This window comes from Natator depressus, chromosome 15, assembly GCF_965152275.1.
Source record: "Natator depressus isolate rNatDep1 chromosome 15, rNatDep2.hap1, whole genome shotgun sequence".
Lineage (NCBI taxonomy): Eukaryota > Metazoa > Chordata > Testudines > Cheloniidae > Natator > Natator depressus.
This window is the reverse complement of record NC_134248.1, coordinates 24,733,240-24,748,464: the sequence shown is the minus strand read 5'-3', so window position 1 is coordinate 24,748,464 and position 15,225 is coordinate 24,733,240. Positions and strand designations below refer to the sequence as shown.

The 15,225-nt window shown below is 44.2% G+C and overlaps 1 protein-coding gene and 1 long non-coding RNA gene across 5 annotated transcripts in view; one reads left to right on the top strand and one right to left on the bottom strand.

Moving 5' to 3' along the window:
- Positions 1-5,150, bottom strand: part of SBNO1 (strawberry notch homolog 1) — a 43,348-nt gene extending 38,198 nt beyond the window's left edge. For 2 of the 4 annotated variants that reach the window (XM_074973135.1, XM_074973136.1), the window contains exon 1: positions 4,853-5,150. The gene's annotated coding sequence lies outside the window, so the exon portion shown is untranslated. The remainder of the gene's footprint in view (positions 1-4,852) is intronic. The other 2 variants (XM_074973138.1, XM_074973137.1) reach the window with 2 other exon arrangements.
- On the top strand, positions 5,034-10,830 carry LOC141999570 (uncharacterized). The gene is made up of 3 exons (XR_012642027.1): positions 5,034-5,296; positions 6,289-6,603; positions 9,342-10,830. It is a non-coding gene; the product is annotated as an uncharacterized LOC141999570 (long non-coding RNA).
- Positions 10,831-15,225: the final 4,395 nt, after the last annotated feature.

Sequence of the window (15,225 nt, the reverse complement as noted above, 5' to 3'; positions counted from 1 at the left end):
TATTTAAAGAATTGATGCCTATGGCATAGCCCCTGTGAACCTAATGTCTCACACCATGTGGAATGCTAAAAACCCAAGGTAACACATCTTATTGTCAAGAGTGCTAACAGCCTTTGCTCACCCTTTAACACTAAAATCCTTGCTGTAGCTTCCATGCAAACATTTTCCCTCTCCACCTCCAGTTGCTACCATACACCGCAAAAAAAATGCAATAAACCACACACAACATAAAAATGCAATGAGCAGCCTAAATAAAACAGGTTTCAGAGTAACAGCCGTGTTAGTCTGTATTCACAAAAAGAAAAGGAGTACTTGTGGCACCTTAGAGACTAACCAATTTATTTGAGCATAAGCTTTCGTGAGCTACAGCTCACTTCATCGGATGCATACTGTATATACTGTATGCATCCGATGAAGTGAGCTGTAGCTCACGAAAGCTTATGCTCAAATAAATTGGTTAGTCTCTAAGGTGCCACAAGTACTCCTTTTCTTTTTCCTAAATAAAACAGTGAAAGATAAATCAGGTTTGTAAATTTGTCAGAGACTTTTAAACTGTATCCCTTTACATTTCAACTGATTAGCACAGTGGTTTTCAAACTTTTTTTTCCTGGCGACCCAGTTGAAGAAAATTGTTGATGCCCGCTTCTCAACAGAGCTGGGGATAAGGAGCTCAGGGTGTGGGAGGGGCTCAGGGTTGGGGCAGAGGATTGGGGTGCGGGGGTGCTGGCTCTGGGGTGGGGCCAGCGATGAGCGGTTTAGGGTGCAAGAGAGGGCTCTGGGTGTTGGGGGGGGCCTCAGGGCTGGGGATTGGGGTGCAGGCTTACCTCAGGCAGCTCCCAGTTAGCAGCGCGGTGTCAGAACAGGTGGGGACTAGCCTGCCTTAGCCGGGCAGCACCACCGACAGGACTTTTAACAGCCTGGTCGGTGGTGCTCACCAGAGCTGCCGCGACCCATCGCCTTACATTCCGCGACCCAGTACTGGGTCACGACCCGCAGTTTGAAAACCACTAGCTTAGCCCATTCTTTAACAGGATCCATGACCTTCTAAGAATGTATCTATTTCAGAAAGAACTTTTTAACAGATGTAACGTCCCCCTCAACTAAAAAGCTTGGGATCTTATACTTTTTTTTTTTTTTTTTTTAAATTCATAGTGACTGAAAAAGGTGCTGCCTCTCTTCTCAACAAAGTTTAAGAGCATTTCCTTGCTAAGTGATTACTCTCCTTAGCAACCTTTGTTTGTGGTGTGCTGTCAGAGTTAACCGGACCTTGAGGCTCATTCGTTAATCGTTACTGTTTGTGGCATTCAATCCCAACATTGATCCCAGTTGGTCGCAAGGACCCTTGAGCACTTTGCTCACTATTCACACAAACATTAATGAACAGGTTCCTCTCACTAAAGGATCAGCGACCCTCAGCCTCCTAACCTTGCCCACAAACACGTGTTCAGGACATAAACTTCCGGGTTGGGTTAGAATTGGCTGCGTAATTGCGTCCCATAAACTACTTTTGTTTTCAGACCTCCAACACCTTAAGAATTCCCTGAACAACAGTATTAAGCTTACGGAGATGAAAGGAGGTCCTACAAAAACAACATTTAAAGCCAGTGAAGCACCAAGGACCAAACATCTTTCCCAGCTAGTCTTCTCCCATCACTAGAGAGGCTCTATTTGTAACAATTAACATTCTCCCTCTCCACCTCCAATTGCTACCATACACAGCATAGTAATCTGTCCTGAGATAATTTCTTAAATTACCCCAAGTGATCTGAAATGCCTTGTCAAAAAATAAGATCACAATAAAATTTACTTGAGATTATTAGCAAGGCTTCTGCTAGGACGACAAGACATACAGAACTCAAACTGAAAAAACACTGGTCTCACAAGCTCTGCCTCCTTCAGAAACCAAAATGAGATGCCACACATATTAGACTGTGCAGATATTCAAAACATCACCATACAAGATCTGATGGATTCCTTAGGCTTGGTTCCTCTGCAATGGGTTCACATACCCCCAGGCAAGTCTGGAATAAGGCAAAGGAAAAATAGGCACATGCCTAGCACTCTGGCTCTTAGTGTCGTGCAATGACATCAGAATTTAAGTTTTCAATTAAAAAAAAAAAATTACTAGTCATCATAGCTGCAAAGAAAATCCTGAAAGCAACCCAAGTTTAGTTAATACAGCAATGTCTGCTCAAGCCTGCAGACAGCCTCCAGCACAGGGAGGAGCCACCTTTCCAGAAAAAAAAAAAACAATCCCCAACCATGGAGGAGGGGAAGCTCAGATGTGTCACTGGATGGGGGAAAAAATTGGTGTCCCCCTCCCAAGCAACATTAATTGTTGAGTCAAAAATAAATTAGTGCCTCAGACTGTGCAGATTTTCATCCCTCTCCTTTCTTTCCTTACATGCAGTTATCATCATGACTATGTTTAAATTAAAAAGAAAAGGAGTACTTGTGGCACCTTAGAGACTAACCAATTTATTTGAGCATGAGCTTTCGTGAGCTACAGCTCACTTCTTCCGATGAAGTGAGCTGTAGCTCACGAAAGCTCATGCTCAAATAAATTGGTTAGTCTCTAAGGTGCCACAAGTACTCCTTTTCTTTTTGCGAATACAGACTAACACGGCTGTTACAATTTAAACATAGGTTTCAGAGTAATTGGGAATTTAAGTTAGCACCTCCATTGAAATGAATGAGTCAGTTCACAGTTCTCAATAACAATTATTCCCTAAGAGCTAGATACTTGGAAAAAAAAAAAAAAAACCTGAAAAGTAAGATTCTGGAGAATGAGAGTGTCTCCAATAAAGTATTGGGGGTCACCAACCTCTCTCTACTTCAGTCCAGAAGACAGTACTAGTATAGACTGAGTTACGCAAGACAGTTCTTTTCAATTATCTGTCTGCCCCTGGAACCCTCCTCAAGCACCTACAGTTAATGTCAATCTCTCACACCATTTTAGCACCAGATGAGAAAAGAACTTATTCTAGACAACAAGGGATAGATTGTGGGAAGGAAGAAGGTGGGGGAGATATATCCTATTTTCATTTTTCAGAAGTGTCATTTTTAGATTCAGGTAAAGTTATGGCCCTTGTAAGCATGTAGTGTACCTCTGAAACCTGTCAATACGAATACAGTATCATAACACAATATACACCATTGTATACATACATCAATTTCCATCAGGCAGATCAAGCCCCAAAAATCTAGGCGTAATAAAAAAGTTGTGAAACTTTAATAGTTTCATTTTTAAAAAAAGTAAATGAAAATTGTTGAAGTCTAAACATCTATAAACTTTAAATACTGTCCCACTGTATTAGTTAATGAAAACTAAGCAAAACTTATTAAGCAACATAAAATGCAATGAGTAGCCTAAAAAAACAGTGAAAAATAAGTAAGATTTGTAAATTTGTCACATAATTTTAAACTGTATCCCTTTACACTTCAACCGATTAGCCCATTCTTTAAACAGGATACATGACCTGCTAAGAATGTATCTAATTCAGAGAGAACTTTTAAACAGACATAACCTCCCCCTCAAATAAAAAGGTTGGGATATCATCTTTTTTTAAAAAAATTCACAGTGACTGAAAAAGACGAGGCCTCTCTTCTCAATAAAGTTTAGGAGCATTTCCTTGTTAAGTGATTACTCTCCCCAGCAACCTTTGTGGTGTGCTGTCAGAGTTAACCGGACCTTGAGGCTCATTCGTTAATCGTTACTGTTTGTGGCATTCAATCCCAACACTGATCCCAGTTGATCGCAGGGACCCTTAAGCACTTTGCTCGCTATTCACACAAACGTTAACGAACAGATTCCTCTCACTAAAGGGTCAGCGACCCTCAGCCTCCTAACCTTGCCCACAAACACGTGTTCAGGACATAAACTTCCGGGTTGGGTTAGAATTGGCTGCGTAATTGCGTCCCATAAACTACTTTTGTTTTCAGACCTCCAACACCTTAAGAATTCCCTTAACAACAGCATTAAGTTTACAGAGATCGTAGGAGGTTCTACAAATACAATATTTAAAGCCAGTGAAGCACCAAAGGCCAAACCTCTTTTCCAGCTAGTCTTCTCCCGTCGCTAGGGAGTCTCTATTTGCAACAATTAACCAAGCGATTAAGTAGACACAAACGACAGTGGTTAGAAATATTAGATAATGAGGCGATTTTGCTTAACCAGCCAGAAAACGGGGGGAGGAGGGGGGACTCGCCCCGCCACGTTATAAGGGCCACAAGTTCTCTCTGCCGTTATCCACCGGATCCTACAAGACTATTTCAATAAACCCAGGAGCTGAAACTTCGCCGTACAGAACAAACGGCAGGAAAGTTCGCTCTCTTCTAGGGCAGTGACCCCCGCAGGTGTAACAGTGCGAGCCGGCCCCACACCGCCTATCCAACCCCCATCCCCCCACGCCGGAGCTATTAGCGCCCTCCACCCAACAAGACTTCAGAAGGGTATGGGCGGGGGGGCAGGGTCTCTGCCTCAAGGGGACACTCTGGGGGAGCCAGTCACTGCGGGGCCGGCTGCTCGGGTTGGGGGTCACGCTTAGAGGAAGGGGCTGCACGGGCGATCGACATCCCCCTGCCCACCGAGTCCCCACCTCCAGACAATGCCCATGCACCGGCTGCTCCCCACCCCGCGTAGCTCTCGCCAAGGACCTCCTACCCGCACTGTCTGGGGCCAGAGTGGGGGAGGCCGTGGGACAATGCCTGGCCCCGCTTGGTGCGTGGCTGCCCAGACCGGGAGCTGAGGGGGGGATCCCCGCGACTGTCGCGGCCCCGTCGAGCAGGGACCGCCTGAGGCGGCCGGGGAGCCCCCCCGCGGTGTCGGACAAGAAGGCAGGGCAGGACTCACTCGCTCTCGATCCCTCCACAGCCGCTCCTGGAAGTATCCGCCGCCAGCTCCGCCGTCCGACGCTTTCTAACTCACCGCCGCCATGTTTGCCCGCCCTGCCTCCCCCCTCATGGAGGAGGGGCCTAGGGCCGGCGGCGGCGGCGCCGCAACACGTGACCTCAGCGCTTGGCCCCCCTCCTCCCGCCGGACGCCGCGCGCCACATCCACGGGACACCAGTATGTCGCGTCGCGGCTGGGCGCGCGCTCTGCACCACCTGACTTGTTCTCACTGCCCCTCCCATCAGAGGAGTGGCCATCTCTTCTTCTCCCCGCGTTCTCTCCCATCACGTGACGCGGTGCCTTTAGCGCCCGTGGGTTGAGGGCGAAGGAAGAAATTCCTGGACCGCTCGACGGAGCTCCCCAACCGCCCAGAGGCCCGACTTCTTCTGTCGGGACTAGCCCATGGTAGTTGCCGTAGACGAGAATGTCAGTGCAGGCCCAGTTTTCGGTGGGTGGGGGAGGGGAGAGCGAGAAGTCGGCTGCTAGGAGTCACGTGATCCCGTACGCTGGGGATCGTTGGCGTGCGTGCGTACGCAAGATGGGAGGTGCCGTTGTCTGCTGCGCGTGGCACGATGGGAGAAGGGTCTGAACCAGAGCCATGGTGATGAGGTTACGGTTGTAGGGTTAGGCGCGTGCGCAAGGTGTAGCGTCAGTGAGGGCCTTAGAGAAGATGAGCGCAGGCGCGGGCTCGGCTCGCCTGCTGAGTCTTCTTTCGCCAGGCCCTGGGTTCGTGCGCCTCACAGGTTCCTTGCCTGGGCGGCCTTGAGTGCTGCGGCAGCCGGGCCTGGCAGAGCTGCGGCGGGGTGACAGTCCCTGAGCGGGCCCGCGGGTGCAGCATGCTAAACTTCGGAGGCGGCGCTAGCCCACTGGGGGCCCTACACAGGAATATTTGCCCTCCATCCACCCACTCTCAAATAGCGAATAGCCCTCCCCCGTGGAGCTGCTCAGGGCCCTCACCAGCTGCTTAGTCTGCTTATAGCAGGTGCTGCTAAACTGAGGAGGGGAGAGGTGCGTGGGGCAGTGGGCAGTCGGCTGCCTTCCCGTGCCCCTCCCTGGCAGTTGCTATTCTTTCAGCCTCTGCTCCTGCTTGGCACATGCCTGGCACCCTGCATGTCCAGTGAACACTAAATCGGTGCAAGTTAGGCCCTTCTACGGTACCCACCCCATGGCTAAGGGGTACCATTGGTTATGTGGTTACTAAACTGGGCCTCTCGTGTATTCTTTAGGTGCATAACACGTCATGTTAGGTGCTCTTTACATCTAGAGGCATCAAACTTTCAGCAGTCTAGTAGGGTTTGTGACAAGATCCTACTGAACGACTTCCCAACACCGAGATCACCTGAACTACAGACTTCCTGGCTTAAGTCCGCAGTTCTCACTGCTGTTTTTTCTCTTAGGAAGTGTCTTCTCATGAATTGGAGGACTCCTGCCCAGCTCAAGGGCTCTGCGATGACAGCCAACTCTGCTACTTCATCACAGACCTTAAGAGCCTGCACTGTAAAAAAATAAAAACTATAGGCTTGGTGCATTAAGTTTTCTCTACAGACAGCGACAAGCCTGATGCATAAAATAGTCTACATAAACTACAAAGAGCCCAGTATGCTTGAAAACTTTATGTGCTGACATGTCTTTTTATGACATCTTTATTTTAGTTTTCAGGGCTCCTTTTATTTAAAAAAAAGTAGGCACCACAAAGCTTTGTTAACTTACAGGTAAGATTGCTACAATGAATAATGATGTTTATCCAAATTATGAAACAAAAATATTGTAATTTAAACTTTGAACATTTAAGAAGGATGCAAGTTATTTATCTTTAATGTGAACTGAGGAGCCATAAAATATATTCTTTATATAGGCATTGGTATAAAATGACTGAAAATATTCAGTGATGCTCGCTCCTTCATTATATGTAGGTATTCCATTTTTACACAATAGAAATGAGAATATAAAGGATGAAAATGACTAGTTAGGGTAAATTGTATAAATATTAATCTTACATTTCACACATTTGATTAGCTACGTTACTGATGTGAAAAAAATCATTTTACCCATTCCAAAAATAACCTTAACTCTGACCACAAGACATACATTTAAACTTTCAGCATAAACAGCACTTAATTTTATAGTTAAAGTTATCCATATATTAGTGTTATGTCTTATGTATTGCAGCTTGTTACAAAATGTATTAAGCTTCACATTTGAACAGAAAATATTATGTATGTGCAATATGACTGAGTTAACATTGCTATGGGAACCTTAACTTTTGCATATTGAAAATTGTATGTGATAAGGTAATGAAAGACTGAATATTAGTTTATATCGTTAAGATTGCATGTTTGTCCCTGGCAGATGCCATATTAATAGTGTATTAATAAAGTTTCAAGCATTTGTTTTCCTAGGGAGTTTTATAAAAGTATCTCTAATGCTCAGCATCTTTGGAGATCAGGAACTCAGGAGCAGAGCTCCACAGGCCTGACACTCTATTTCTGCAGAGCTACAAATCTCTGCAGGCTGATGCTTAGGTGCTGCAGAGCTCTTAAATTCTGCAGAGCCAGAGCATCTCTGTAGGGTATAAGTGGGGTGTAAATTAGATCAATCTAGTTACCATGCTTGAAGTAAGGCAGATCAGGCTTATCACTTAGGCCTCAAACATTTAGGGGGAAGGAAATCTGGCCAGAGGTGACAGGAATGTGTAAAATGCAGCTACCTAATGCCTGACTATTGCCTCTTAACCACTTTGAATAAAAGCATACTTAACTAGCTGTGCACAGTCTATGTGCAGCATATGTAACATTAAGTGCACCTGTGTAAATGTAAAAATTTCTGCCATGAAATATAAAATGTTTTAATGCTGTTGTATAATTCCTGTATTCAAGCCCTGATTCAGAAAGATACATAGGCTCCTGTCAGTCTGCAAGGAGTAATGCACGTGCTTAACTTTATGCACTGTGAGTAGACTGGAATGGAACTACTTGCAGTATGTAAAATTGAGCACATGCATAAGTCTTGGCAGGACTGGGTCCTTCATCATGTACCTAACTTTAAGATACTCCTGTGCTTAAGTATCTTGCTGAATTGGGCCACATTGGGTACTGGTATTTAAATGCCTAAATCCCATTGAAATCAATGGGAGTTAGGCACCCAAACACCTTTAAGGATTTGGGCCTGACACTTTTCATTTTCAGCAGCTGCTGTCCTGGATGCTGTCAACCATTTCCCACCCCCGTCCCCCAATATAGGAAACGTAATTAGTCATATCCTGCTATTATAATTAAAATGTTAACTAGTAATATATGGTCTTATATCAAATCATTCTACATAACGTAACATCACACTGCCAGGCTTTTATTGGTCAGGCATTATTTTTTCCATCACTACATTTTTTTTTTTATAAGTGAGTGAGTTATCTTTAGGGGTGAGACTGATGGATTGTTGAGTCAACACTTCATCTTGTAAGGAAATACTTGTGTAAAATTTAAGAAAAGTGCTTATCTGTAAATGTGATGCCTGCTAGATAAGTCAAAGAATACATAATAAGAACTAACACAATCAGTTGCAAATGTGTGAGTTGATTAGAAGGGAAAAATGTGTTTTAATTCAGCACTGCTAAAAGATCAGAACTTTAAAACACAAATCTATATTAAAAGCTTATTTTGTGCTGAAGACTTTCACACTAAGTGCTTTCTTCCCTTTTTAAGCAAATCTAATGTTTTGCCTTAACTTTGCCCACATAAAATGTTTTAATAGTCATCTGCAGTGTTTTTTTGTGGCTGCTATTACAAATACTAAAAGAGATTATGCTTAGGTGACTGGGTTTTGAAGCTGGCACTAGTAACAACCATGGTGCTCTCTATGGAGACTGAGTAAACGAACAACTCCCATGTGTGCTAAGTGCGCTGAATCATGGTGACTGGCTGCAACAGACAAACCGACTCCTTGGGGTTACAAACTCATGCATGATGAAATCCAATTACCCCCATATTAGCCTTTTCATCTCTAGCTCCCTAATGAGAACTAAGAGAAAAGACAGTGTTTTTTGTCATTTAATAGTGGTGATAAAACATACCAAAAAAATGGTACCTACACTGTCCAGAGCAGCAGACTGTTTTAGATTACACTGTTTTCTTTGTTGTTCTGGAGATGATGGTTACTTAGTTTGTTTTTGCCCCCTAGTGGCTGCCCGTGGATCCACAATTTCAAATTCAAATTTTATTTTCACAGAAAACTTTTTAAAATGTCCAAGATTTGACTTTACAAGAAAAAAGTTAAATACAGACAAGCTAATGTGTTGATCTCATCACCAAAGCGACTTCAAACTTTAGGTATAGTAACCTCAAATTAGCTTAGGGAGAGATTAGTTAAAGGTGATCTGTAAAACTTTGTTTCTCTGAAGTGTAGAAAGAGGGCCTGCATTTTTAAGACTTTTTTTTCTTTCTTGTTCTTTACATAGGAATCTGAACTATTGTCTTCCCTGTTTTTCCTGGAGAATCTATTGGAGGTCTCATTGAAGGGGAAGTGGGTGAAGGGAGATGAATTTTCACAAATACATTCACTTTCCTAAATGTTCATTAGGCATTGCAGTTAAATAGTTGTTAACAAAAGGAAGAGTTTTGAAGTCTGACTAAAATCCCTTTCCTCCTCCATTGCTTTCATTCTCTTGGCTCTTATCATGACATCACTTAACTAGCGTGCCAGGCTAAACAGGAACTGAAATTCTAATGGTAAAAAAATATCAGGAAAAACCCCTTTTATAATTAAACAACCAACCAACCAACAAACAAAAAAAAGTTCAGGCCTTCTTTATACTGTACATCATAAAGAAGCACCAAAGTACACAGGCCCAATTTGCTTTTTCCAATGCAGGTCACCTTTAACCAAAAAAAAGAGTGCAAGGATACCCCCCTGCATGGATCCGAGTGTTGGATAGTGATTTTCCAACCCTAACCTTCACTTTCTGTTTGGAGGTTTGGCATGGGGGCGTTAATCTCATGGTATAAGCAGCAGCAGAACTGAGAGCAGCATCAAGAGCAGTCAGGCTCAGGCACTGTCCCAGCCTATGAAATGTCTACCTTATAGATTTTTGCATTGGTGTACTACACCAGCGCAACCCTCTTGTATAGATTCACTGCACTAGTGGAAAAAAGAGAGCTTGCAACATTTGTGCAAAAATCCGTGAAGCAGACAAGCCTTTGGACTTCCTACAAATGTAAAAAGTGGTTTACAGTGTTTTCATGCAAATGTGTAGAATCCGCCTTCTATGATGTTGCTCCGTTTGGCTGTCTGACATTCTATTACATTTTTTGTTACATATTTTGTAGGGTGTAAAATACTACTGATAATTTACTATTCTACTTGAAGGTCAGAACTGTGTCCCAGATAGTATAGTGGAACTGCAGGAGGTGCTTCAAAGCACTGTATTCTCTCTCCACTCAACTTACTCTTGTGTCTTTGTCCCATTGATTTGTTATAATTAGGTTTTTGATTTTGTTAAGTGTAGGTAAAAAATGGGTGAAACGGTGCAGTAAAAATGGGGGGGAGGTTAAAATAGTTTTAACTATAGAGTTGTCCTTTGAAGGTTTTATGTAAAAGGCTGTACTTTTATGTGGGTTTTGATATTTCTCTGATAAGCACAATATAAAATCTATTTCTAATTCATATGAGATGACATACGTTGTCAGTTGCATCTTCCATGGATGTTCCATCATTTTGCTTTGTACAAAGTCTGTGCTAAAATTTAAACAATATTTACATCAAGTGTCAGGAATAGCCAACTCAGCCTTAATTATGGCATCTAACATATATTAAATAGTATCTGCAGGTGCACAAGCTAAAATGCCAAGGTAGTAGCAGTTTGAGAGCCATAATTTGAAGATAGTTTATTTATATCTTTTTGTATTCTGTGTACTTTGCTACCATAGCAATCAGAACTATGTTTTAATAAAATCAGATAAATATAATATTACTTCAACTGTAAACTCTTTAAGGCAAGGACTTCCTTCCTTTGTGTGTGTGGACAGTGCTTAGTACATTGGTTGGGGGGCCTATCACAATATAAATAATTATTATAACTATTGCTTTTCTGTTTTATAACCACCTTATCACTCTCAGTTCTACTGATGCTTGGTCTGCACCAGGGTTGGCCAACCTGAGCCTGAGAAGGAGGCAGAATTTACCAATTTACATTGCCAAAGAGCCACAGTAATACGTCAGCAGCTCTCATCCACTTCCCAGTCCCCAGCGCCTCCCACCTACCGGCAGCCCCCACCAATCAGTGCCTACTCCCGCTACCCACTGCAATCAGCTGTTTCACAGGAGGCTATGGGGGGAGAGGGGAGGAGCGAGGGCATGGCAGGCTCTGGGGAAGGGGTGGAGTTGGGGCAGAGCAGGGGGTTGAGTAGCGAGCACCCCCCAGAACACTGGAAAGTTACCATCTAAAGTTCCAGCCCTGAAATCAGTGCCTAGGTAAGGAGCTGCATATTAACTTCGGAGCCACAGATTGGCCACCCCTGGTCTACATTTAAAAGTTGTAGCTTGAAAAAACACACACCTTGAGTGACATAGCTATGCCAACCTAACCACCAGTGTAGACACAGCCATGTTGATGGAAGAATACTTCCGTTGATGTCATCATCATCACTGAGGGAGGTGGGTTCCTACATGGACAGAAGAATGCTTTCTGTCAACATACACTGCATCTGCGCTACAGTGTTATGCCAGAAGAGCCTCCATAAACAATCCTAAGCCGGGGGAGAATGGGAGGCACGGAGAGTAGATGATATAGGCCTGATGCTTCACTGAGGTCCACATGGCAGAACTCTGCACCCATGTAGAGGTCATTGCAGGACCTAGGTCATGGTGTTTAAAATGTCTCCGGGTGCTTTGAGCCCTATTTGCAATAGTCGTATCATCATGATCATAGCCTGTGGAATTGAACTGGTAATAGCAACAGTGGGAAATGTTAGGGGGAAAAAAATACAAAACCCCATTATAGACAGACTTATATTTTGGTGGTGGGAATTTACTCAGCTTCCAGTTGAGGACAAAATAATATTCTTTTTCTCTACTCCATTTCTGTTACAGCAACCAGCAGGGCCTCCTGTCTGCTACTGAAAATCAGCACATCTGTGCTGAAACTTCTGATTTTGTCAAAAGTGTGTATTTGGACCTCCAGTGGCCCATCTTCTACACATTCTCTAGTGGTTTGACATCTAAAACATTGATTATTAAAGAATCTTTCCTGTGTGTGTGTTAAATTTATGCTTGTAACAGCTGCAGGTTTAACACCTCTGGAAATTGCAGTTCTTTATTCACAGAACAGATACACTGCAGGGAACAGCAGTAAAACTTCCAACACACATCAGCCCTGATTGCGAGTTTATTCTGAAGTTTCTCTGACTTAGCTTACCCACAACCCTACTACTAATATTTCACAAAATAAAAATCAGCTCTGTCTAAGATATACACAGAAAATTAGACCTTGAAAACTATGTTTCTATTTTGGGCTTTATTCTCAATAGATTTAGAATATATTAACAAATCATTACCCTGTAAAACTGAAACCCTTGATACAACCTTAACTACGGTCTTACTACCACTTCTCCATAATAGAAAGGCAACAGAAACAAAATATAACCGCTGAGAAGCAGAGAGAAAGAAATTTGCTATTGTTGTGTTTAGTTGTAAAGCATCCGTGCTGATTCCATTACTCGTGTGGTGAAATATTAGCTTACACGGTAAGTGATTTCAGAAGTAGAGTGTGAGTTTGAATAGCAAAATCAGATCCAGAATCTGTAAAGAGCTCAGATACCCTGCTGATCCACTTGGTATAAATGCTTAAATAGATATGTTGGTCAACACTAAACCTTACCACTACCTATGGCTGACCTTACTTAGCTACCTTGGGGTAAAAAATACAGAGCCTCATTCACAGTAGAATTTTACAACAAGATAACTAGATAATGCTGGTTGCTGTAAAACCCCACCATTTTGGGTCAGTGAAGAGACAGACTTTGAGGAACTACCTCTAAAATGGAGAAGATAGTTCAGTCTCCACTGCCCAATCACATCTTGACCTCTCTGCTAGGACTGCCAACAAGAGTTGACAAATTGATGCCAGTTGTTGTGATGTTGATATGTGAAGTGGCTGGGTGACCAGTGGGAGCTAGATTTAGGCCACCAAACTCATTTCATATAGGCTACCAAACTGTCATTGTATAATAACTTCCATTCATTATCAAAATTAGCTGAATTGATACTAAAAACTTAGAGGTTAAAAGCTCACTACTGTATGCCATTGACAATCCCATGTGGCATCCAACCTCGTTGTTTCTACAAGCTTCTTGGTGATATTTTTTTCTGACTTTGAGGTACAATGTAACCAGGGCCAGATTAATGCAGGGACTTTAGGGGCTGCAGCCCAGAGCCTCGGGCTGAGGGGGGCCCTGCAAAAATAAATCTATAATTATATACAATTCAGTGGTCACCAACCTGTCGATTGCAGTGCACAGAGACATGCTGTTCCCCTCCCCCCAGGGGCGCGCAGAGACGTGCCAGCAGTCAGCCACTTCCGGGAGTGGCATGGGGCTATGGCAGGCAGGCAGCCTGCCTGACCCTGCTGCGCCGACAGCCAGGAGCCACCTGTGGTAAGCGCCTCCTGGCTGGAGCCTGCACCTGACTCCCCCTCCTACACCGCAACCCTCTGCCCCAGGTCAGAATCCCCTCCTGCACCCAAACTCCCTCTCAGATCCCACAACCCCTCATACACCCCAACCACTTGTCCCAGGTCAGAATGCCCTCCTGCACCAAACTCCCTCCCAGAAAGAAACTAATATAACAGCTGTTCTAAAGTAAGAAGTAGGCTATTTTAAATTAACTATATTTATATTCTACGTTTTAAGACTGAAATGTAATCACCGAACAGCTTTATGCTAATTAAAAGGCAAGTTTAGTATAGCTTTAATAGCCTCGATGCCATAATTGTGATAATTTTGTTTTAAATTAGGAATCCGGCCCTGAATGTAACCCTGCAACCATGATGTATGGTTTAGGGCAGGGGTGGCCAACCTGTGGCTCCGAAGCCACATGTGGCTCTTCAGAAGTTAATATGCGGCTCCTTGTATAGGCACCGACTCTGGGGCTGGAGCTACAGGCACCAACTTTCCAATGTGCTGGGGGGTGCTCACTTCTCAACCCCTGGCTCTGCCACAGGCCCTGCCCCCACTCCACCCCTTCCCGCCCCCTCCCTTGAGCCTGCCGTGCCCTCACTCCTTCCCCCTCCCCCCAGAGCCTCCTGCATGCCACGAAACAGCTGATTGGGAGGTGAGGGGGGGCGCTGGGAGCAGGGTGGGGGGAGCTGATGGGGTGCTGCCACGTATTACTGTGGCTCTTTGGCAATGTACATTGGTAAATTCTGCCTCCTTCTCAGGCTCAGATTGGCCACCCCAGGTTTAGTGGATAGGGCTCCAGGCCTGTGTTCTGTACTTCCTGGTGTTGGGAAGTAGAACGCAGAAACTATAACCATGCTCTTTCAGTTCCTGGGAGCTGAATGCTTTGTTTAAAATGAAATGTGCAAGGTCTGTGTTCATCATATTTGTCAATTCACAGGCACTTTTTAAATGTCACACCCTCACATATAATCCCATCCCAATGTGCATATGTGCACATAGCCAAACCTCTTGGGACTGGCTCTAGTTAGCAGGATACACAGAGCTCAGAAGAAGAGTTTTGCAGTCTCAGGGGAGTAAGCGTTGTCTTTGCAGGGCTCCAAATATAATTTAGCTCAAGTAGGAAAAATTGCCGGTTAGATCTACTTCTTTTCTTGAGCATGTTGGAGGTGGGAGGGATAGCTCAGTGGTTTGAGCATTGGCCTGCTAAATCCAGGGTTGTGAGTCCAACCCTTAAGGGGGCCATTTAGGGATCTGGGGCAAAAATTGGGGATTGGTCCTGCTTTTTGAGCAGGGGGTTGGACTAGATGACCTCCTGAGGTCCCTTCCAACCCTGATATTCTATGATAAGACTTGGTGGGAGGGAGATGCCGGGAAGGGAATAGTATAGAGCCAAAGATTTGGCCAAGTGGGGAGAGATTTGTGTATGCAGGGTATTCTGCACTGTTCCCTATAGAACTCGTATGTACAACCAACTTGAACCCCACACTAGGGGTACGTGAGGCTATTGTCAAGCGATCCAGAACTCTCACCCACATGGCGCAGCCTAGCAAAGGAGGGAGAACTTCTGGTCTGGCCTCCAATCACAGGCCCCTTGTTCTTCGCACTGGCCAATCAGCGACCAGGGGACGCACATTTAAACACCCTTACTGGGAGGCAGCCGCGCTGACT